The sequence below is a fragment of the Mchenga conophoros genome, linkage group LG3 (genome assembly GCF_057382185.1).
Source record: "Mchenga conophoros isolate Kocher_MC1m ecotype Shallow Benthic linkage group LG3, M_conophoros_male_GT1.1, whole genome shotgun sequence".
Lineage (NCBI taxonomy): Eukaryota > Metazoa > Chordata > Actinopteri > Cichliformes > Cichlidae > Mchenga > Mchenga conophoros.
This window is the reverse complement of record NC_140528.1, coordinates 81,738,315-81,760,780: the sequence shown is the minus strand read 5'-3', so window position 1 is coordinate 81,760,780 and position 22,466 is coordinate 81,738,315. Positions and strand designations below refer to the sequence as shown.

The 22,466-nt window shown below is 57.1% G+C and overlaps 9 non-coding genes and 7 pseudogenes across 9 annotated transcripts; all 16 read right to left on the bottom strand.

The window, feature by feature from the left end:
* Window positions 1-1,045: 1,045 nt before the first annotated feature.
* LOC146580716 (5S ribosomal RNA) lies at window positions 1,046-1,164 on the bottom strand. Its single transcript, XR_014892067.1, has one exon. It is a non-coding gene; the product is annotated as a 5S ribosomal RNA (ribosomal RNA).
* A 741-nt stretch (window positions 1,165-1,905) lies between these two features.
* LOC146580715 (5S ribosomal RNA) lies at window positions 1,906-2,024 on the bottom strand. The gene has a single exon (XR_014892066.1). It is a non-coding gene; the product is annotated as a 5S ribosomal RNA (ribosomal RNA).
* Window positions 2,025-2,608: 584 nt separating this feature from the next.
* Window positions 2,609-2,727, bottom strand: LOC146580714 (5S ribosomal RNA). Its single transcript, XR_014891953.1, has one exon. It is a non-coding gene; the product is annotated as a 5S ribosomal RNA (ribosomal RNA).
* A 1,376-nt stretch (window positions 2,728-4,103) lies between these two features.
* On the bottom strand, window positions 4,104-4,222 carry LOC146580713 (5S ribosomal RNA; annotated as a pseudogene).
* Window positions 4,223-4,846: 624 nt separating this feature from the next.
* LOC146580712 (5S ribosomal RNA) lies at window positions 4,847-4,965 on the bottom strand. The gene has a single exon (XR_014892015.1). It is a non-coding gene; the product is annotated as a 5S ribosomal RNA (ribosomal RNA).
* Window positions 4,966-7,125: 2,160 nt separating this feature from the next.
* Window positions 7,126-7,244, bottom strand: LOC146580711 (5S ribosomal RNA). The gene has a single exon (XR_014892065.1). It is a non-coding gene; the product is annotated as a 5S ribosomal RNA (ribosomal RNA).
* A 1,134-nt stretch (window positions 7,245-8,378) lies between these two features.
* Window positions 8,379-8,497, bottom strand: LOC146580710 (5S ribosomal RNA). Its single transcript, XR_014892064.1, has one exon. It is a non-coding gene; the product is annotated as a 5S ribosomal RNA (ribosomal RNA).
* A 626-nt stretch (window positions 8,498-9,123) lies between these two features.
* On the bottom strand, window positions 9,124-9,242 carry LOC146580709 (5S ribosomal RNA; annotated as a pseudogene).
* Window positions 9,243-11,711: 2,469 nt separating this feature from the next.
* On the bottom strand, window positions 11,712-11,830 carry LOC146580708 (5S ribosomal RNA; annotated as a pseudogene).
* Window positions 11,831-14,605: 2,775 nt separating this feature from the next.
* On the bottom strand, window positions 14,606-14,724 carry LOC146580707 (5S ribosomal RNA). The gene has a single exon (XR_014892063.1). It is a non-coding gene; the product is annotated as a 5S ribosomal RNA (ribosomal RNA).
* A 1,291-nt stretch (window positions 14,725-16,015) lies between these two features.
* LOC146580706 (5S ribosomal RNA) lies at window positions 16,016-16,134 on the bottom strand (annotated as a pseudogene).
* Window positions 16,135-17,430: 1,296 nt separating this feature from the next.
* Window positions 17,431-17,549, bottom strand: LOC146580705 (5S ribosomal RNA). The gene has a single exon (XR_014892062.1). It is a non-coding gene; the product is annotated as a 5S ribosomal RNA (ribosomal RNA).
* Window positions 17,550-19,045: 1,496 nt separating this feature from the next.
* LOC146580704 (5S ribosomal RNA) lies at window positions 19,046-19,164 on the bottom strand (annotated as a pseudogene).
* A 1,095-nt stretch (window positions 19,165-20,259) lies between these two features.
* LOC146580703 (5S ribosomal RNA) lies at window positions 20,260-20,378 on the bottom strand. Its single transcript, XR_014892004.1, has one exon. It is a non-coding gene; the product is annotated as a 5S ribosomal RNA (ribosomal RNA).
* Window positions 20,379-21,155: 777 nt separating this feature from the next.
* On the bottom strand, window positions 21,156-21,274 carry LOC146580702 (5S ribosomal RNA; annotated as a pseudogene).
* Window positions 21,275-22,056: 782 nt separating this feature from the next.
* LOC146580701 (5S ribosomal RNA) lies at window positions 22,057-22,175 on the bottom strand (annotated as a pseudogene).
* Between the last annotated feature and the right edge of the window lie 291 nt (window positions 22,176-22,466).

Below are 22,466 nucleotides of genomic sequence, written 5' to 3'. Positions count from 1 at the left end.
GGCCACAGCAAGGAGCACAGGGCCTGGTTTGGTGAAGATGGCCTCGGCCAGAAGCGCAGGGCCTGGTGTGATGTGAGTGGCCTGAGCAAGAGCCACAGGCCTTGGTGTGGTGTAAGTGGCCTCAGCCAGCAGCCACAGGCCCTGGTGTGGTGTAAGTGGCCTGAGCCAGCAGCCACAGGCCCTGGTGTGGTGTAAGTGGCCTGAGCAAGAGCCACAGGCCCTGGTGTGGTGTAAGTGGCCTGAGCCAGCAGCCACAGGCCCTGGTGTGGTGTAAGTGGCCTGAGCAAGTGCCACAGGCCTGGTGTGGTGTAAGTCGCCTCAGCCAGAAGCCACAGGCACTGGTGTGGTGTAAGTGGCCTCAGCCAGCAGCCACAGGCCCTGGTGTGGTGTAGGTGGCCTCAGCCAGCAGCCACAGGCCCTGGTGTGGTGTAGGTGGCCTCAGCCAGCAGCCACAGGCCCTGGTGTGGTGTAAGTGGCCTCAGCCAGCAGCCACAGGCCCTGGTGTGGTGTAAGTGGCCTGAGCAAGAGCCACAGGCCCTGGTGTGGTGTAAGTGGCCTCAGCCAGTGCCACAGGCCCTGGAGTGGTGTAAGTGGCCTCAATAGCAAATAAGGCCCTGGTGTGGTGTAAGTGGCCTCAGCCAGCAGCCACAGGCCCTGGTGTGGTGTAAGTGGCCTCAGCCAGTGCCACAGGCCCTGGTGTGGTGTAAGTGGCCTGAGCAAGAGCCAAAGACCCTGGTGTGGTGTAATTGGCCTCAATAGCAACTAAGGCCCTGGTGTGGTGTAAGTGGCCTCAGCCAGCAGCCACAGGCCCTGGTGTGGTGTAAGTGGCCTCAGTCAGAGCAACAGGCCCTGATGTGGTGTAAGTGGCCCCAGCCGGTCACTCAGGCCCTGGTGTGGTGTAGGTGGCATCAGCTAGCAGCACAAGACATTGGAAAACAGCCAAAAGCAATGTCGTTAATGTGCCCTCATTAATGGGGAGCTGCTTCTGGTCTTTTAATACACCCCTTCTCTGGATCAAAAGCGGTTCAATGACATGAAAATCAAAGGCTTACAGCACCAGGTATTCCCAGGCAGTCTCCCATCCAAGTACTAACCAAGCCCAGCCCTGCTTAGCTTCCGAGATCAGACGAGGTCGGGCGTGCTCAGGGTGGTATGGCCGTAAGCTGCTGGCTCCAGCACAATGTCTCAATTTATGGATTCAAGTGATTAGGTGGCAAGTACCTGAAGTTACGAAGACAATCCTATAACCATACCTGCATGTTTGCATAATACCCTAACCAAAAGGCTCAGTTTGGCATTTATCCAACAGCACAGGCCCTGGATTGTTGAAGATGGCCTCAAGAACCAGCACAGGACCTGGTGTGTTTTACATGGCCACAGCAAGCAGCACAGAGCCTGGTTTGGTGAAGATGGCCTCAGCAAGCAGCCACAGGCCCTGGTTTGGTGTAAGTGGCCTCAGCCAGCAGCCACAGGCCCTGGTGTGGTGTAAGTGGCCTCAGCCAGTGCCACAGGCCCTGGTGTGGTGTAAGTGGCCTGAGCAAGAGCCACAGACCCTGGTGTGGTGTAATTGGCCTCAATAGCAACTAAGGCCCTGGTGTGGTGTAGGTGGCTTCAGCCAGCAGCCACAGGCCCTGGTGTGGTGTAAGTGGCCTCAGCCAGCAGCCACAGGCCCTTGTGTGGTGTAATTGGCCTCAATAGCAACTAAGGCCCTGGTTTGGTGTATGTGGCCTCAGCCAGCAAATAAGGCCGTGGTGTGGTGTAGGTGGCATCAGCTAGCAGCACAAGACATTGGAAAACAGCCAAAAGCAATGTCGTTAATGTACCCTCATTAATGGGCAGCTGCTTTTGGTCTTTTAATACACCCCTTCTCTGGATCAAAAGCGGTTCAATGACATGAAAATGAAAGGCTTACAGCACCAGGTATTCCCAGGCAGTCTCCCATCCAAGTACTAACCAAGCCCAGCCCTGCTTAGCTTCCGAGATCAGACGAGGTCGGGCGTGCTCAGGGTGGTATGGCCGTAAGCTGCTGGCCGCAGCACAATGACTCAATTTATGGATTCAAGTGATTAGGTGGCAAGTACCTGAAGTTACGAAGACAATCCTATAACCATACCTGCATGTTTGCATAATACCCTAACCCAAAGGCTCAGTTTAGCATTTATCCAACAGCACAGGCCCTGGATTGTTGAAGATGGCCTCAGGAACCAGCACAGGGCCTGGTGTGTTGTACATGGCCACAGCTAGCAGCACAGGTCCTGGTTTGGTGAAGATGGCCTCGGCCAGAAGAGCAGGGCCTGGTGTGATGTGAGTGGCCTGAGCAAGAGCCACAGGCCCTGGTGTGGTGTAAGTGGCCTCAGCCAGCAGCCACAGGCCCTGGTGTGGTGTAACTGGCCTCAGCCAGAGCCACAGCCCCTGATGTGGTGTAAGTGGCCCCAGCCGGTCACTCAGGCCCTGGTGTGGTGTAGGTGGCATCAGCTAGCAGCACAAGACATTGGAAAACAGCCAAAAGCAATGTGATTAATGTGCCCTTATTAATGGGCAGCTGCTTTTGGTCTTTTAATACACCCCTTCTCTGGATCAAAAGCGGTTCAATGACATGAAAATCAAAGGCTTACAGCACCAGGTATTCCCAGGCAGTCTCCCATCCAAGTACTAACCAAGCCCAGCCCTGCTTAGCTTCCGAGATCATACGAGGTCGGGCGTGCTCAGGGTGGTATGGCCGTAAGCTGCTGGCCCCAGCACAATGACTCAATTTATGGATTCAAGTGATTAGGTGGCAAGTACCTGAAGTTACGAAGACAATCCTATAACCATACCTGCATGTTTGCATAATACCCTAACCCAAAGGCTCAGTTTAGCATTTATCCAACAGCACAGGCCCTGGATTGTTGAAGATGGCCTCAGGAACCAGCACAGGGCCTGGTGTGTTGTACATGGCCACAGCTAGCAGCACAGGGCCTGGTTTGGTGAAGATGGCCTCGGCCAGAAGAGCAGGGCCTGGTGTGATGTGAGTGGCCTGAGCAAGAGCCACAGGCCCTGGTGTGGTGTAAGTGGCCTCAGCCAGCAGCCACAGGCCCTGGTGTGGTGTAAGTCGCCTCAGCCAGAAGCCACAGGCACTGGTGTGGTGTAAGTGGCCTCAGCCAGCAGCAAAAGGGCCCTGGTGTGGTGTAAGTCGCCTCAGCCAGCAGCCACAGGCCCTGGTGTGGTGTAGATGGCCTCAGCCAGCAGCCACAGGCCCTGGTGTGGTGTAAGTGGCCTCAGCCAGCAGCCACAGGCCCTGGTGTGGTCTAAGTGGCCTCAGCCAGAAGCACAGGGCCTGGTGTGATATGAGTGGCCTGAGCAAGAGCCACAGGCCCTGGTGTGGTGTAAGTGGCCTGAGCAAGAGCCACAGGCCCTGGTGTGGTGTAAGTGGCCTGAGCAAGAGCCACAGGCCCTGGTGTGGTGTAGGTGGCCTCAGCCAGCAGCCACAGGCCCTGGTGTGGTGTAGGTGGCCTCAACCAGCAGCCACAGGCCCTTGTGTGGTGTAAGTGGCCTCAGCCAGCAGCCACAGGCCCTGGTGTGGTGTAAGTGGCCTCAGCCAGTGCCACAGGCCCTGGTGTGGTGTAAGTGGCCTGAGCAAGAGCCACAGACCATGGTGTGGTGTAATTGGCCTCAATAGCAACTAAGGCCCTGGTGTGGTGTAAGTGGCCTCAGCCAGCAGCCACAGGCCCTGGTGTGGTGTAAGTGGCCTCAGCCAGCAGCCACAGGCCCTGGTGTGGTGTAAGTGGCTTCAGCCAGAGCCACAGGCCCTGATGTGGTGTAAGTGGCCCCAGCCGGTCACTCAGGCCCTGGTGTGGTGTAGGTGGCCTCAGCCAGCAGCCACAGGCCCTGGTGTGGTGTAGGTGGCCTCAGCCAGCAGCCACAAGCCCTTGTGTGGTGTAAGTGGCCCCAGCCGGTCACTCAGACCCTGGTGTGGTGTAGGTGGCATCAGCTAGCAGCACAAGACATTGGAAAACAGCCAAAAGCAATGTCGTTAATGTGCCCTCATTAATGGGGAGCTGCTTCTGGTCTTTTAATACACCCCTTCTCTGGATCAAAAGCGGTTCAATGACATGAAAATGAAAGGCTTACAGCACCAGGTATTCCCAGGGAGTCTCCCATCCAAGTACTAACCAAGCCCAGCCCTGCTCAGCTTCCGAGATCAGACGAGGTCGGGCGTGCTCAGGGTGGTATGGCCATAAGCTGCTGGCCCCAGCACAATGTCTCAATTTGTGGATTCAGGTGATTAGGTGGCAAGTACCTGAAGTTACGAAGACAATCCTATAACCCTACCTTCATGTTTGCATAATACCCTAACCCAAAGGCTCAGTTTAGCATTTATCCAACAGCACAGGCCCTGGATTGTTGAAGATGGCCTCAGGAACCAGCACAGGGCCTGGTGTGTTGTACATGGCCACAGCTAGCAGCACAGGGCCTGGTTTGGTGAAGATGGCCTCGGCCAGAAGCGCAGGGCCTGGTGTGATGTGAGTGGCCTGAGCAAGAGCCACAGGCCCTGGTGTGGTGTAAGTGGCCTCAGCCAGCAGCCACAGGCCCTGGTTTGGTGTAAGTCGCCTCAGCCAGAACCCACAGGCCCTGGTGTGGTGTAACTGGCCTCAGCCAGAGCCACAGCCCCTGATGTGGTGTAAGTGGCCCCAGCCGGTCACTCAGGCCCTGGTGTGGTGTAGGTGGCATCAGCTAGCAGCACAAGACATTGGAAAAGAGCCAAAAGCAATGTGATTAATGTGCCCTTATTAATGGGCAGCTGCTTTTGGTCTTTTAATACACCCCTTCTCTGGATCAAAAGCGGTTCAATGACATGAAAATGAAAGGCTTACAGCACCAGGTATTCCTAGGCAGTCTCCCATCCAAGTACTAACCAAGCCCAGCCCTGCTTAGCTTCCGAGATCAGACGAGGTCGGGCGTGCTCAGGGTGGTATGGCCGTAAGCTGCTGGGCCCAGCACAATGTCTCAATTTATGGATTCAAGTGATTAGGTGGCAAGTACCTGAAGTTACGAAGACAATCCTATAACCATACCTGCATGTTTGCATAATACCCTAACCCAAAGGCTCAGTTTGGCATTTATCCAACAGCACAGGCCCTGGATTGTTGAAGATGGCCTCAGGAAACAGCACAGGGCCTGGTGTGTTGTACATGGCCACAGCAAGCAGCACAGGGCCTGGTTTGGTGAAGATGGCCTCAGCCAGAAGCACAGGGCCTGGTGTGATATGAGTGGCCTGAGCAAGAGCCACAGGCCCTGGTGTGGTGTAAGTGGCCTGAGCAAGAGCCACAGGCCCTGGTGTGGTGTAAGTGGCCTGAGCAAGAGCCACAGGCCCTTGTGTGGTGTAAGTGGCCTCAGCCAGCAGCCACAGGCCCTGGTGTGGTGTAAGTCGCCTCAGCCAGAAGCCACAGGCCCTTGTGTGGTGTAAGTGGCCTCAGCCAGCAGCCACAGGCCCTGGTGTGGTGTAGGTGGCCTCAGCCAGCAGCCACAAGCCCTTGTGTGGTGTAAGTGGCCTCAGCCAGCAGCCACAGGCCCTGGTGTGGTGTAAGTGGCCTCAGCCAGTGCCACAGGCCCTGGTGTGGTGTAAGTGGCCTGAGCAAGAGCCACAGACCATGGTGTGGTGTAATTGGCCTCAATAGCAACTAAGGCCCTGGTGTGGTGTAGGTGGCCTAAGCCAGCAGCCACAGGCCCTGGTGTGGTGTAAGTGGCCTCAGCCAGCAGCCACAGGCCCTGGTGTGGTGTAAGTCGCCTCAGCCAGAAGCCACAGGCACTGGTGTGGTGTAAGTGGCCTCAGCCAGCAGCAAAAGGGCCCTGGTGTGGTGTAAGTCGCCTCAGCCAGCAGCCACAGGCCCTGGTGTGGTGTAGATGGCCTCAGCCAGCAGCCACAGGCCCTGGTGTGGTGTAAGTGGCCTCAGCCAGCAGCCACAGGCCCTGGTGTGGTCTAAGTGGCCTCAGCCAGAAGCACAGGGCCTGGTGTGATATGAGTGGCCTGAGCAAGAGCCACAGGCCCTGGTGTGGTGTAAGTGGCCTGAGCATGAGCCACAGGCCCTGGTGTGGTGTAAGTGGCCTGAGCAAGAGCCACAGGCCCTGGTGTGGTGTAGGTGGCCTCAGCCAGCAGTCACAGGCCCTGGTGTGGTGTAGGTGGCCTCAGCCAGCAGCCACAAGCCCTTGTGTGGTGTAAGTGGCCTCAGCCAGCAGCCACAGGCCCTGGTGTGGTGTAAGTGGCCTCAGCCAGTGCCACAGGCCCTGGTGTGGTGTAAGTGGCCTGAGCAAGAGCCACAGACCATGGTGTGGTGTAATTGGCCTCAATAGCAACTAAGGCCCTGGTGTGGTGTAAGTGGCCTCAGCCAGCAGCCACAGGCCCTGGTGTGGTGTAAGTGGCCTCAGCCAGCAGCCACAGGCCCTGGTGTGGTGTAAGTGGCCTCAGCCAGCAGCCACAGGCCCTGGTGTGGTCTAAGTGGCCTCAGCAAGAGCCACAGACCCTGGTGTGGTGTAATTGGCCTCAATAGCAACTAAGGCCCTGGTGTGGTGTAAGTGGCCTCAGCCAGCAGCCACAGGCCCTGGTGTGGTGTAAGTGGCCTCAGCCAGTGCCACAGGCCCTGGTGTGGTGTAAGTGGCCTGAGCAAGAGCCACAGACCCTGGTGTGGTGTAATTGGCCTCAATAGCAACTAATGCCCTGGTGTGGTGTAGGTGGCCTCAGCCAGCAGCCACAGGCCCTGGTGTGGTGTAAGTGGCCTGAGCAAGAGCCACAGGCCCTGGTGTGGTGTAAGTGGCCTGAGCAAGAGCCACAGACCCTGGTGTGGTGTAATTGGCCTCAATAGCAACTAATGCCGTGGTGTGGTGTAGGTGGCCTCAGCCAGCAGCCACAGGCCCTGGTGTGGTGAAAGTGGCCTCAGCCAGAGCCACAGGCCCTGATGTGGTGTAAGTGGCCCCAGCCGGTCACTCAGGCCCTTGTGTGGTGTAGGTTGCATCAGCTAGCAGCACAAGACATTGGAAAAGAGCCAAAAGCAGTGTCGTTAATGTGCCCTCATTAATGGGCAGCTGCTTTTGGTCTTTTAATACACCCCTTCTCTGGATCAAAAGCGGTTCAATGACATGAAAATCCAAGGCTTACAGCACCAGGTATTCCCAGGCAGTCTCCCATCCAAGTACTAACCAAGCCCAGCCCTGCTTAGCTTCCGAGATCAGACGAGGTCGGGCGTGCTCAGGGTGGTATGGCCGTAAGCTGCTGGCTCCAGCACAATGTCTCAATTTGTGGATTCAAGTGATTAGGTGGCAAGTACCTGAAGTTACGAAGACAATGCTATAACCATACCTGCATGTTTGCATAATACCCTAACCCAAAGGCTCAGTTTGGCATTTATCCAACAGCACAGGCCCTGGATTGTTGAAGATGGCCTCAGGAACCAGCACAGGGCCTGGTGTGTTGTACATGGCCACAGCAAGGAGCACAGGGCCTGGTTTGGTGAAGATGGCCTCGGCCAGAAGCGCAGGGCCTGGTGTGATGTGAGTGGCCTGAGCAAGAGCCACAGGCCTTGGTGTGGTGTAAGTGGCCTCAGCCAGCAGCCACAGGCCCTGGTGTGGTGTAAGTCGCCTCAGCCAGAAGCCACAGGCACTGGTGTGGTGTAAGTGGCCTCAGCCAGCAGCCACAGGCCCTGGTGTGGTGTAGGTGGCCTCAGCCAGCAGCCACAGGCCCTGGTGTGGTGTAGGTGGCCTCAGCCAGCAGCCACAGGCCCTGGTGTGGTGTAAGTGGCCTCAGCCAGCAGCCACAGGCCCTGGTGTGGTGTAAGTGGCCTGAGCAAGAGCCACAGGCCCTGGTGTGGTGTAAGTGGCCTGAGCAAGAGCCACAGACCCTGGTGTGGTGTAATTGGCCTCAATAGCAACTAATGCCCTGGTGTGGTGTAGGTGGCCTCAGCCAGCAGCCACAGGCCCTGGTGTGGTGTAAGTGACCTCAGCCAGCAGCCACAGGCCCTGGTGTGGTGTAAGTGGCCTGAGCAAATGCCACAGGCCTGGTGTGGTGTAAGTGGCCTGAGCAAGTGCCACAGGCCTGGTGTGGTGTAAGTGGCCTGAGCAAGAGCCACAGACCCTGGTGTGGTGTAATTGGCCTCAATAGCAACTAAGGCCCTGGTGTGGTGTAGGTGGCCTCAGCCAGTAGCCACAGGCCCTGGTGTGGTGTAAGTGGCCCCAGCCGGTAACTCAGGCCCTGGTGTGGTGTAGGTGGCATCAGCTAGCAGCACAAGACATTGGAAAACAGCCAAAAGCAATGTCGTTAATGTACCCTCATTAATGGGCAGCTGCTTTTGGTCTTTTAATACACCCCTTCTCTGGATCAAAAGCGGTTCAATGACATGAAACTGAAAGGCTTACAGCACCAGGTATTCCCAGGCAGTCTCCCATCCAAGTACTAACCAAGCCCAGCCCTGCTTAGCTTCCGAGATCAGACGAGGTCGGGCGTGCTCAGGGTGGTATGGCCGTAAGCTGCTGGCCCCAGCACAATGTCTCAATTTATGGATTCAAGTGATTAGGTGGCAAGTACCTGAAGTTACGAAGACAATCCTATAACCATACCTGCATGTTTGCATAATACCCTAACCAAAAGGCTCAGTTTGGCATTTATCCAACAGCACAGGCCCTGGATTGTTGAAGATGGCCTCAAGAACAAGCACAGGACCTGGTGTGTTTTACATGGCCACAGCAAGCAGCACAGGGCCTGGTTTGGTGAAGATGGCCTCAGCAAGCAGCCACAGGCCCTGGTTTGGTGTAAGTGGCCTCAGCTAGCAGCCACAGGCCCTGGTGTGGTGTGAGTGGCCTCAGCCAGCAGCCACAGGCCCTGGTGTGGTCTAAGTGGCCTCAGCCAGCAGCCACAGGCCCTGTTGTGGTGTAACTGGCCTCAGCCAGAGCAACAGGCCCTGATGTGGTGTAAGTGGCCCCAGCCGGTCACTCAGGCCCTGGTGTGGTGTAGGTGGCCTCAGCTAGCAGCACAAGACATTGGAAAAGAGCCAAAAGCAGTGTCGTTAATGTGCCCTCATTAATGGGGAGCTGCTTTTGGTCTTTTAATACAACCCTTCTCTGGATCAAAAGCGGTTCAATGACATGAAAATGAAAGGCTTACAGCACCAGGTATTCCCAGGCAGTCTCCCATCCAAGTACTAACCAAGCCCAGCCCTGCTTAGCTTCCGAGATCAGACGAGGTCGGGCGTGCTTAGGGTGGTATGGCCGTAAGCTGCTGGCCCCAGCACAATGTCTCAATTTATGGATTCAAGTGATTAGGTGGCAAGTACCTGAAGTTACGAAGACAATCCTATAACCATACCTGCATGTTTGCATAATACCCTAACCCAAAGGCTCAGTTTGGCATTTATCCAACAGCACAGGCCCTGGATTGTTGAAGATGGCCTCAGGAACCAGCACAGGGCCTGGTGTGTTGTACATGGCCACAGCAAGCAGCACAGAGCCTGGTTTGGTGAAGATGGCCTCAGCCAGAAGCACAGGGCCTGGTGTGATATGAGTGGCCTGAGCAAGAGCCACAGGCCCTGGTGTGGTGTAAGTGGAATCAGCCAGCAGCCACAGGCCCTGGTGTGGTGTAAGTGGCCTGAGCCAGAGCCACAGGCCCTGGTGTGGTGTAACTGGCCTGAATAGCAAATAAGGCCCTGGTGTGGTGTAAGTGGCCTCAGCCAGAGCCACAGGCCCTGGTGTGGTGTAAGTGGCCTCAATAGCAACTAAGGCCCTGGTGTGGTGTAAGTGGCCTCAGCCAACAGCCACAGGCCCTGGTATGGTGTAAGTGGCCTCAGCCAGCAGCCACAGGCCCTGGTGTGGTGTAAGTGGCCAGAAGCGCAGGGCCTGGTGTGATGTGAGTGGCCTGAGCAAGAGCCACAGACCCTGGTGTGGTGTAATTGGCCTCAATAGCAACTAAGGCCCTGGTGTGGTGTATGTGGCCTCAGCCAGCAGCCACAGGCCCTGGTGTGGTGTAACTGGCCTCAGCCAGCAGCCACAGGCCCTGGTGTGGTGTAAGTGGCCTCAGCCAGAGCCACAGGCCCTGATGTGGTGTAAGTCGCCTCAGCTAGCAGCACAGGGCCTGGTTTGGTGAAGATGGCCTCGGCCAGAAGCACAGGACCTGGTTTGATATGAGTGGCCTGAGCCAGCAGCCACAGGCCCTGGTGTGGTGTAAGTGGCCTCAGCCAGCAGCAACAGGCCCTGGTGTGGTGTAAGTCGCCTCAGCCAGAAGCCACAGGCACTAGTGTGGTGTAAGTGGCCTCAGCCAGCAGCAACAGGCCCTGGTGTGGTGTAAGTCGCCTCAGCAAGCAGCCACAGGCCCTGGTGTGGTGTAGGTGGTCTCAGCCAGCAGCCACAGGCCCTGGTGTGGTGTAAGTGGCCTCAGCCAGCAGCCACAGGCCCTGGTGTGGTGTAAGTGGCCTCAGCAAGAGCCACAGACCCTGGTGTGGTGTAATTGGCCTAAGACAGAGCCACAGGCCCTGGTGTGGTGTAAGTGGCCTGAGCAAGAACCACAGGGCCTGGTTTGGTGAAGATGGCCTCGGCCAGAAGCGCAGGGCCTGGTGTGATGTGAGTGGTCTGAGCAAGAGCCACAGGCCCTGGTGTGGTGTAAGTGGCCTCAGCCAGCAGCCACAGGCCCTTGTGTGGTGTAAGTGGCCTCAGACAGCCGCCACAGGCCCTGGTGTGGTGTAAGTGGCCTCAGCCAGCAGCCACAGGCCCTGGTGTGGTGTAAGTCGCTCAGCCAGAACCCACAGGCCCTGGTGTGGTTTAACTGGCCTCAGCCAGAGCCACAGCCCCTGATGTGGTGTAAGTGGCCCCAGCCGGTCACTCAGGCCCTGGTGTGGTGTAGGTGGCCTCAGCCAGCAGCCACAGGCCCTTGTGTGGTGTAAGTGGCCTCAGCCAATAGCCACAGGCCCTGGTGTGGTGTAAGTGGCCTGAGCAAGTGCCACAGGCCCTGGTGTGGTGTAAGTGGCCTAAGCCAGAGCCACAGACCCTGGTGTGGTGTAAGTGGCCTCAATAGCAAATAAGGCCCTGGTGTGGTGTAAGTGGCCTGAGCAAGAACCACAGGGCCTGGTTTGGTGAAGATGGCCTTGGCCAGAAGCGCAGGGCCTGGTGTGATGTGAGTGGCCTGAGCAAGAGCCACAGGCCCTGGTGTGGTGTAAGTGGCCTCAGCCAGCAGCCACAGGCCCTGGTGTGGTGTAAGTCGCCTCAGCCCGAAGCCACAGGCACTGGTGTGGTGTAAGTGGCCTCAGCCAGCAGCAAAAGGGCCCTGGTGTGGTGTAAGTCGCCTCAGCCAGCAGCCACAGGCCCTGGTGTGGTGTAGGTGGCCTCAGCCAGCAGCCACAGGCCCTGGTGTGGTGTAAGTGGCCTCAATAGCAACTAAGGCCCTGGTGTGGTGTAAGTGGCTTCAGCCAGCAGCCACAGGCTCTGGTGTGGTGTAACTGGCCTCAGCCAGCAGCCACAGGCCCTGGTGTGGTGTAAGTGGCCTCAGCCAGAGCCACAGGCCCTGATGTGGTGTAAGTGGCCCCAGCCGGTCACTCAGGCCCTGGTGTGGTGTAGGTGGCATCAGCTAGCAGCACAAGACATTGGAAAAGAGCCAAAAGCAATGTCGTTAATGTGCGCTCATTAATGGGCAGCTGCTTTTGGTCTTTTAATACACCCCTTCTCTGGATCAAAAGCGGTTCAATGACATGAAAATGAAAGGCTTACAGCACCAGGTATTCCCAGGCAGTCTCCCATCCAAGTACTAACCAAGCCCAGCCCTGCTCAGCTTCCGAGATCAGACGAGGTCGGGCGTGCTCAGGGTGGTATGGCCGTAAGCTGCTGGCCCCAGCACAATGTCTCAATTTATGGATTCAGGTGATTAGGTGGCAAGTACCTGAAGTTACGAAGACAATCCTATAACCCTACCTTCATGTTTGCATAATACCCTAACCCAAAGGCTCAGTTTAGCATTTATCCAACAGCACAGGCCCTGGATTGTTGAAGATGGCCTCAGGAACCAGCACAGGGCCTGGTGTGTTGTACATGGCCACAGCAAGGAGCACAGGGCCTGGTTTGGTGAAGATGGCCTCGGCCAGAAGCGCAGGGCCTGGTGTGATGTGAGTGGCCTGAGCAAGAGCCACAGGCCCTGGTGTGGTGTGAGTGGCCTCAGCCAGCAGCCACAGGCCCTGGTGTGGTCTAAGTGGCCTCAGCCAGTGCCACAGGCCCTGGTGTGGTGTAAGTGGCCTGAGCAAGAGCCACAGGCCCTGGTGTGGTGTAAGTGGCCTCAGCCAGCAGCCACAGGCCCTGGTGTGGTGTAAGTGGCCTGAGCAAGTGCCACAGGCCCTGGTGTGGTGTAAGTGGCCTAACCCAGAGCCACAGGCCCTGGTGTGGTGTAAGTGGCCTCAATAGCAAATAAGGCCCTGGTGTGGTGTAAGTGGCCTGAGCAAGAACCACAGGGCCTGGTTTGGTGAAGATGGCCTCGGCCAGAAGCGCAGGGCCTGGTGTGATGTGAGTGGCCTGAGCAAGAGCCACAGGCCCTGGTGTGGTGTAAGTGGCCTCAGCCAGCAGCCACAGGCCCTGGTGTGGTGTAAGTCGCTCAGCCAGAACCCACAGGCCCTGGTGTGGTGTAACTGGCCTCAGCCAGAGCCACAGCCCCTGATGTGGTGTAAGTGGCCCCAGCCGGTCACTCAGGCCCTGGTGTGGTGTAGGTGGCCTCAGCCAGCAGCCACAGGCCCTTGTGTGGTGTAAGTGGCCTCAGCCAGCAGCCCCAGGCCCTGGTGTGGTGTAAGTGGCCAGAAGCGCAGGGCCTGGTGTGATGTGAGTGGCCTGAGCAAGAGCCACAGACCCTGGTGTGGTGTAATTGGCCTCAATAGCAACTAAGGCCCTGGTGTGGTGTATGTGGCCTCAGCCAGCAGCCACAGGCCCTGGTGTGGTGTAACTGGCCTCAGCCAGCAGCCACAGGCCCTGGTGTGGTGTAAGTGGCCTCAGCCAGAGCCACAGGCCCTGATGTGGTGTAAGTCGCCTCAGCCAGAAGCCACAGGCACTGGTGTGGTGTAAGTGGCCTCAGCCAGCAGCAACAGGCCCTGGTGTGGTGTAAGTCGCCTCAGCAAGCAGCCACAGGCCCTGGTGTGGTGTAGGTGGCCTCAGCCAGCAGCCACAGGCCCTGGTGTGGTGTAAGTGGCCTCAGCCAGCAGCCACAGGCCCTGGTGTGGTCTAAGTGGCCTCAGCCAGTGCCACAGGCCCTGGTGTCGTGTAATTGGCCTCAATAGCAACTAAGGCCCTGGTGTGGTGTATGTGGCCTCAGCCAGCAGCCACAGGCCCTGGTGTGGTGTAAGTGGCCTCAGAAGCAAATAAGGCCGTGGTGTGGTGTAAGTGGCCTCAGCCAGAGACACAGGCCCTGGTGTGGTGTAAGTGGCCTCAGAAGCAAATAAGGCCGTGGTGTGGTGTAAGTGGCCTCAGCCAGCAGCCACAGGCCCTGGTGTGGTGTAAGTCGCCCCAGCCAGTGCCACAGGCCCTGGTGTGGTGTAATTGGCCTGAGCAAGAGCCACAGACCCTGGTGTGGTGTAATTGGCCTCAATAGCAACTAAGGCCCTGGTGTGGTGTAGGTGGCCTCAGCCAGCAGCCACAGGCCCTGGTGTGGTGTAAGTGGCCTCAGCCAGCAGCCAAAGGCCCTGGTGTGGTGTAAGTGGCCTCAATAGCAAATAAGGCCCTGGTGTGGTGTAAGTGGCCTGAGCAAGAACCACAGGGCCTGGTTTGGTGAAGATGGCCTCGGCCAGAAGCGCAGGGCCTGGTGTGATGTGAGTGGCCTGAGCAAGAGCCACAGGCCCTGGTGTGGTGTAAGTGGCCTCAGCCAGCAGCCACAGGCCCTGGTGTGGTGTAAGTGGCCTCAGCCAGAAGCCACAGGCACTGGTGTGGTGTAGGTGGCCTCAGCCAGCAGCCACAGGCCCTGGTGTGGTGTAAGGGGCCTCAATAGCAACTAAGGCCCTGGTGTGGTGTAAGTGGCATCAGCCAGCAGCCACAGGCCCTGGTGTGGTGTAAGTGGCCTCAGCCAGAAGCCACAGGCCCTGGTGTGGTGTAAGTGGCCTCAGCCAGCAGCCACAGGCCCTGGTGTGGTGTAAGTGGCCTGAGCAAGAGCCACAGACCCTGGTGTGGTGTAATTGGCCTCAATAGCAACTAATGCCCTGGTGTGGTGTAGGTGGCCTCAGCCAGCAGCCACAGGCCCTGGTGTGGTGTAAGTGGCCTGAGCAAGAGCCACAGGCCCTGCTGTGGTGTAAGTGGCCTGAGCAAGAGCCACAGACCCTGGTGTGGTGTAATTGGCCTCAATAGCAACTAATGCCCTGGTGTGGTGTAGGTTGCCTCAGCCAGCAGCCACAGGCCCTGGTGTGGTGAAAGTGGCCTCAGCCAGAGCCACAGGCCCTGATGTGGTGTAAGTGGCCCCAGCCGGTCACTCAGGCCCTTGTGTGGTGTAGGTTGCATCAGCTAGCAGCACAAGACATTGGAAAAGAGCCAAAAGCAGTGTCGTTAATGTGCCCTCATTAATGGGCAGCTGCTTTTGGTATTTTAATACACCCCTTCTCTGGATCAAAAGCGGTTCAATGACATGAAAATCAAAGGCTTACAGCACCAGGTATTCCCAGGCAGTCTCCCATCCAAGTACTAACCAAGCCCAGCCCTGCTTAGCTTCCGAGATCAGACGAGGTCGGGCGTGCTCAGGGTGGTATGGCCGTAAGCTGCTGGCTCCAGCACAATGTCTCAATTTGTGGATTCAAGTGATTAGGTGGCAAGTACCTGAAGTTACGAAGACAATGCTATAACCATACCTGCATGTTTGCATAATACCCTAACCCAAAGGCTCAGTTTGGCATTTATCCAACAGCACAGGCCCTGGATTGTTGAAGATGGCCTCAGGAACCAGCACAGGGCCTGGTGTGTTGTACATGGCCACAGCAAGGAGCACAGGGCCTGGTTTGGTGAAGATGGCCTCGGCCAGAAGCACAGGGCCTGGTGTGATGTGAGTGGCCTGAGCAAGAGCCACAGGCCTTGGTGTGGTGTAAGTGGCCTCAGCCAGCAGCCACAGGCCCTGGTGTGGTGTAAGTGGCCTGAGCCAGCAGCCACAGGCCCTGGTGTGGTGTAAGTGGCCTGAGCAAGAGCCACAGGCCCTGGTGTGGTGTAAGTGGCTGAGCCAGCAGCCACAGGCCCTGGTGTGGTGTAAGTGGCCTGAGCAAGTGCCACAGGCCTGGTGTGGTGTAAGTCGCCTCAGCCAGAAGCCACAGGCACTGGTGTGGTGTAAGTGGCCTCAGCCAGCAGCCACAGGCCCTGGTGTGGTGTAGGTTGCCTCAGCCAGCAGCCACAGGCCCTGGTGTGGTGTAGGTGGCCTCAGCCAGCAGCCACAGGCCCTGGTGTGGTGTAAGTGGCCTCAGCCAGCAGCCACAGGCCCTGGTGTGGTGTAAGTGGCCTGAGCAAGAGCCACAGGCCCTGGTGTGGTTAAAGTGGCCTGAGCAAGAGCCACAGACCCTGGTGTGGTGTAATTGGCCTAAATAGCAACTAATGCCCTGGTGTGGTGTAGGTGGCCTCAGCCAGCAGCCACAGGCCCTGGTGTGGTGTAAGTGGCCTCAGCCAGCAGCCACAGGCCCTGGTGTGGTGTAAGTGGCCTGAGCAAGTGCCACAGGCCTGGTGTGGTGTAAGTGGCCTGAGCAAGAGCCACAGACCCTGGTGTAGTGTAATTGGCCTCAATAGCAACTAAGGCCCTGGTGTGGTGTAGGTGGCCTCAGCCAGCAGCCACAGGCCCTGGTGTGGTGTAAGTGGCCTCAGCCAGAGCCACAGGCCCTGATGTGGTGTAAGTGGCCCCAGCCGGTCACTCAGGCCCTGGTGTGGTGTAGGTGGCATCAGCTAGCAGCAAAAGACATTGGAAAAGAGCCAAAAGCAATGTCGTTAATGTGCCCTCATTAATAGGGAGCTGCTTTTGGTCTTTTAATACACCCCTTCTCTGGATCAAAAGCGGTTCAATGACATGAAAATGAAAGGCTTACAGTACCAGGTATTCCCAGGCAGTCTCCCATACAAGTACTAACCAAGCCCAGCCCTGCTTAGCTTCCGAGATCAGACGAGGTCGGGCGTGCTTAGGGTGGTATGGCCGTAAGCTGCTGGCCCCAGCACAATGTCTCAATTTATGGATTCAAGTGATTAGGTGGCAAGTACCTGAAGTTACGAAGACAATCCTATAACCATACCTGCATGTTTGCATAATACCCTAACCCAAAGGCTCAGTTTGGCATTTATCCAACAGCACAGGCCCTGGATTGTTGAAGATGGCCTCAGGAACCAGCACAGGGCCTGGTGTGTTGTACATGGCCACAGCAAGCAGCACAGGGCCTGGTTTGGTGAAGATGGCCTCAGCAAGCAGCCACACGCCCTGGTTTGGTGTAAGTGGCCTCAGCTAGCAGCCACAGGCCCTGGTGTGGTGTGAGTGGCCTCAGCCAGCAGACACAAGCCCTGGTGTGGTCTAAGTGGCCTCAGCCAGTGCCACAGGCCCTGGTGTGGTGTAAGTGGCCTGAGCAAGAGCCACAGGCCCTGGTGTGGTGTAAGTGGCCTCAGCCAGCAGCCACAGGCCCTGGTGTGGTGTAAGTGGCCCCAATAGCAAATAAGGCCCTGGTGTGGTGTAAGTGGCCTGAGAAAGAACCACAGGGCCTGGTTTGGTGAAGATGGCCTCGGCCAGAAGCGCAGGGCCTGGTGTGATGTGAGTGGCCTGAGCAAGAGCCACAGGCCCTGGTGTGGTGTAAGTGGCCTCAGCCAGCAGCCACAGGCCCTGGTGTGGTGTAAGTGGCCTCAGCCAGAAGCCACAGGCACTGGTGTGGTGTAAGTGGCCTCAGCCAGGAGCAAAAGGGCCCTGGTGTGGTGTAGGTGGCCTCAGCCAGCAGCCACAGGCCCTGGTGTGGTGTAAGTGGCCTCAATAGCAACTAAGGCCCTGGTGTGGTGTAAGTGGCTTCAGCCAGCAGCCACAGGCCCTGGTGTGGTGTAAGTGGCATCAGCCAGCAGCCACAGGCCCTGGTGTGGTGTAGGTGGCCTCAGCCAGCAGCCACAGGCCCTGGTGTGGTGTAAGTGGCCTCAATAGCAACTAAGGCCCTGGTGTGGTGTAAGTGGCTTCAGCCAGCAGCCACAGGCCCTGGTGTGGTGTAAGTGGCCTCAGCCAGCAGCCACAGGCCCTGGTGTGGTGTAAGTGGCCTCAGCCAGAGCCACAGGCCCTGATGTGGTGTAAGTGGCCCCAGCCGGTCACTCAGGCCCTGGTGTGGTGTAGGTGGCATCAGCTAGCAGCACAAGACATTGGAAAACAGCCAAAAGCAGTGTCGTTAATGTGCCCTCATTAATGGGCAGCTGCTTTTGGTCTTTTAATACACCCCTTCTCTGGATCAAAAGCGGTTCAATGACATGAAAATGAAAGGCTTACAGCACCAGGTATTCCCAGGCAGTCTCCCATCCAAGTACTAACCAAGCCCAGCCCTGCTTAGCTTCCGAGATCAGACGAGGTCGGGCGTGCTCAGGGTGGTATGGCCGTAAGCTGCTGGCCCCAGCACAATGTCTCAATTTATGGATTCAAGTGATTAGGTGGCAAGTACCTGAAGTTACGAAGACAATCCTATAACCATACCTGCATGTTTGCATAATACCCTAACCCAAAGGCTCAGTTTGGCATTTATCCAACAGCACAGGCCCTGGATTGTTGAAGATGGCCTCAGGAACCAGCACAGGGCCTGGTGTGTTGTACATGGCCACAGCAAGCAGCACAGGGCCTGGTTTGGTGAAGATGGCCTCGGCCAGAAGCGCAGGGCCTGGTGTGATGTGAGTGGCCTGAGCAAGAGCCACAGGCCTTGGTGTGGTGTAAGTGGCCTCAGCCAGCAGCCACAGGCCCTGGTGTGGTGTAAGTCGCCTCAGCCAGAAGCCACAGGCACTGGTGTGGTGTAAGTGGCCTCAGCCAGCAGCAAAAGGGCCCTGGTGTGGTGTAAGTCGCCTCAGCCAGCAGCCACAGGCCCTGGTGTGGTGTAGGTGGCCTCAGCCAGCAGCCACAGGCCCTGGTGTGGTGTAAGTGGCCTCAGCCAGCAGCCACAGGCCCTGGTGTGGTGTAAGTGGCCTCAGCCAGCAGCCACAGACCCTGGTGTGGTGTAAGTGGCCTCAGCCAGTGCCACAGACCCTGGTGTGGTGTAATTGGCCTCAGCCAGCAGCCACAGGCCCTGGTGTGGTGTAAGTCGCCTCAGACAGAAGCCACAGGCACTGGTGTGGTGTAAGTGGCCTCAGCCAGCAGCAAAAGGGCCCTGGTGTGGTGTAAGTCGCCTCAGCCAGCAGCCACAGGCCCTGGTGTGGTGTAGGTGGCCTCAGCCACCAGCCACAGGCCCTGGTGTGGTGTAAGTGGCCTCAGCCAGCAGCCACAGGCCCTGGTGTGGTGTAAGTGGCCTCAGCCAGCAGCCACAGGCCCTGGTGTGGTGTAAGTGGCCTCAGCCAGTGCCACAGGCCCTGGTGTGGTGTAAGTGGCCTGAGCAAGAGCCACAGGCCCTGGTGTGGTGTAAGTGGCCTGAGCAAGAGCCACAGACCCTGGTGTGGTGTAATTGGCCTCAATAGCAACTAATGCCCTGGTGTGGTGTAGGTGGCCTCAGCCAGCAGCCACAGGCCCTGGTGTGGTGTAAGTGGCCTGAGCAAGAGCCACAGGCCCTGGTGTGGTGTAAGTGGCCTGAGCAAGAGCCACAGACCCTGGTGTGGTGTAATTGGCCTCAATAGCAACTAATGCCCTGGTGTGGTGTAGGTGGCCTCAGCCAGCAGCCACAGGCCCTGGTGTGGTGAAAGTGGCCTCAGCCAGAGCCACAGGCCCTGATGTGGTGTAAGTGGCCCCAGCCGGTCACTCAGGCCCTTGTGTGGTGTAGGTTGCATCAGCTAGCAGCACAAGACATTGGAAAAGAGCCAAAAGCAGTGTCGTTAATGTGCCCTCATTAATGGGCAGCTGCTTTTGGTCTTTTAATACACCCCTTCTCTGGATCAAAAGCGGTTCAATGACATGAAAATCAAAGGCTTACAGCACCAGGTATTCGCAGGCAGTCTCCCGTCCAAGTACTAACCTAGCCCAGCCCTGCTTAGCTTCCGAGATCAGACGAGGTCGGGCGTGCTCAGGGTGGTATGGCCTTAAGCTGCTGGCGCCAGCACAATGTCTCAATTTATGGATTCAAGTGATTAGGTGGCAAGTACCTGAAGTTACGAAGACAATGCTATAACCATACCTGCATGTTTGCATAATACCCTAACCCAAAGGCTCAGTTTGGCATTTATCCAACAGCACAGGCCCTGGATTGTTGAAGATGGCCTCAGGAACCAGCACAGGGCCTGGTGTGTTGTACATGGCCACAGCAAGGAGCACAGGGACTGGTTTGGTGAAGATGGCCTCGGCCAGAAGCGCAGGGCCTGGTGTGATGTGAGTGGCCTGAGCAAGAGCCACAGGCCTTGGTGTGGTGTAAGTGGCCTCAGCCAGCATCCACAGGCCCTGGTGTGGTGTAAGTCGCCTCAGCCAGAAGCCACAGGCACTGGTGTGGTGTAAGTGGCCTCAGCCAGCAGCCACAGGCCCTGGTGTGGTGTAGGTGGCCTCAGCCAGCAGCCACAGGCCCTGGTGTGGTGTAAGTGGCCTCAGCCAGCAGCCACAGGCCCTGGTGTGGTGTAAGTGGCCTGAGCAAGAGCCACAGGCCCTGGTGTGGTGTAAGTGGCCTGAGCCAGAGCCACAGACCCTGGTGTGGTGTAATTGGCCTCAATAGCAACTAATGCCCTGGTGTGGTGTAGGTGGCCTCAGCCAGCAGCCACAGGCCCTGGTGTGGTGTAAGTGGCCTCAGCCAGCAGCCACAGGCCCTGGTGTGGTGTAATTGGCCTCAATAGCAACTAAGGCCCTGGTGTGGTGTAAGTGGCCTGAGCAAGAGCCACATACCCTGGTGTGGTGTAATTGGCCTCAATAGCAACTAAGGCCCTGGTGTGGTGTAGGTGGCCTCAGCCAGCAGCCACAGGCCCTGGTGTGGTGTAAGTGGCCTCAGCCAGAGCAACAGGCCCTGATGTGGTGTAAGTGGCCCCAGCCGGTCACTCAGGCCCTGGTGTGGTGTAGGTGGCATCAGCTAGCAGCACAAGACATTGGAAAACAGCCAAAAGCAATGTCGTTAATGTGCCCTCATTAATGGGCAGCTGCTTTTGGTCTTTTAATACACCCATTCTCTGGATCAAAAGCGGTTCAATGACATGAAAATGAAAGGCTTACAGCACCAGGTATTCCCAGGCAGTCTCCCATCCAAGTACTAACCAAGCCCAGCCCTGCTTAGCTTCCGAGATCAGACGAGGTCGAGCGTGCTCAGGGTGGTATGGCCGTAAGCTGCTGGCCCCAGCACAATGTCTCAATTTATGGATTCAGGTGATTAGGTGGCAAGTACCTGAAGTTACGAAGACAATCCTATAACCCTACCTTCATGTTTGCATAATACCCTAACCCAAAGGCTCAGTTTAGCATTTATCCAACAGCACAGGCCCTGGATTGTTGAAGATGGCCTCAGGAACCAGCACAGGGCCTGGTGTGTTGTACATGGCCACAGCTAGCAGCACAGGGCCTGGTTTGGTGAAGATGGCCTCGGCCAGAAGCGCAGGGCCTGGTGTGATGTGAGTGGCCTGAGCAAGAGCCACAGGCCCTGGTGTGGTGTAAGTGGCCTGAGCAAGAGCCACAGGCCCTGGTGTGGTGTAAGTGGCCTCAATAGCAAATAAGGCCCTGGTGTGGTGTAAGTGGCCTCAGCCAGCAGCCACAGGCCCTGGTGTGGTGTAAGTGGCCTCAGCCAGTGCCACAGGCCCTGGTGTGGTGTAAGTGGCCTGAGCAAGAGCCAAAGACCCTGGTGTGGTGTAATTGGCCTCAATAGCAACTAAGGCCCTGGTGTGGTGTAAGTGGCCTCAGCCAGAGCCACAGGCCCTGATGTGGTGTAAGTGGCCCCAGCCGGTCACTCAGGCCCTTGTGTGGTGTAGGTTGCATCAGCTAGCAGCACAAGACATTGGAAAAGAGCCAAAAGCAGTGTCGTTAATGTGCCCTCATTAATGGGCAGCTGCTTTTGGTCTTTTAATACACCCCTTCTCTGGATCAAAAGCGGTTCAATGACATGAAAATCAAAGGCTTACAGCACCAGGTATTCCCAGGCAGTCTCCCATCCAAGTACTAACCAAGCCCAGCCCTGCTTAGCTTCCGAGATCAGACGAGGTCGGGCGTGCTCAGGGTGGTATGGCCGTAACCTGCTGGCTCCAGCACAATGTCTCAATTTGTGGATTCAAGTGATTAGGTGGCAAGTACCTGAAGTTACGAAGACAATGCTATAACCATACCTGCATGTTTGCATAATACCCTAACCCAAAGGCTCAGTTTGGCATTTATCCAACAGCACAGGCCCTGGATTGTTGAAGATGGCCTCAGGAACCAGCACAGGGCCTGGTGTGTTGTACATGGCCACAGCAAGGAGCACAGGGCCTGGTTTGGTGAAGATGGCCTCGGCCAGAAGCGCAGGGCCTGGTGTGATGTGAGTGGCCTGAGCAAGAGCCACAGGCCTTGGTGTGGTGTAAGTGGCCTCAGCCAGCAGCCACAGGCCCTGGTGTGGTGTAAGTCGCCTCAGCCAGAAGCCACAGGCACTGGTGTGGTGTAAGTGGCCTCAGCCAGCAGCCACAGGCCCTGGTGTGGTGTAGGTGGCCTCAGCCAGCAGCCACAGGCCCTGGTGTGGTGTAAGTGGCCTCAGCCAGTGCCACAGGCCCTGGTGTGGTGTAAGTGGCCTGAGTCAGAGCCACAGGCCCTGGTGTGGTGTAAGTGGCCTCAGCCAGCAGCCACAGACCCTGGTGTGGTGTAATTGGCCTCAATAGCAACTAAGGCCCTGGTGTGGTGTATGTGGCATCAGCTAGCAGCACAAGACATTGGAAAAGAGCCAAAAGCAATGTCGTTAATGTGCCCTCATTAATGGGCAGCTGCTTTTGGTCTTTTAATACACCCATTCTCTGGATCAAAAGCGGTTCAATGACATGAAAATGAAACGCTTACAGCACCAGGTATTCCTAGGTGGTCACCCATCCAAGTACTAACCAAGCCCAGCCCTGATTAGCTTCCCAGATCAGACGCGGTCGGGCGTGCTCAGGGTGGTATAGACGTAAGCTGCTGGCCCCAGCACAATGTCTCAATTTATGGATTCAAGTGATTAGGTGGCAAGTACCTGAAGTTACGAAGACAATCCTATAACCCTACCTGCATGTTTGCATAATACCCTAACCCAAAGGCTCAGTTTAGCATTTATCCAACAGCACAGGCCCTGGATTGTTGAAGATGGCCTCAGGAACCAGCACAGGGCCTGGTGTGTTGTACATGGCCACAGCAAGCAGCACAGGGCCTGGTTTGGTGAAGATGGCCTCGGCCAGAAGCACAGGGCCTGGTGTGATGTGAGTGGCCT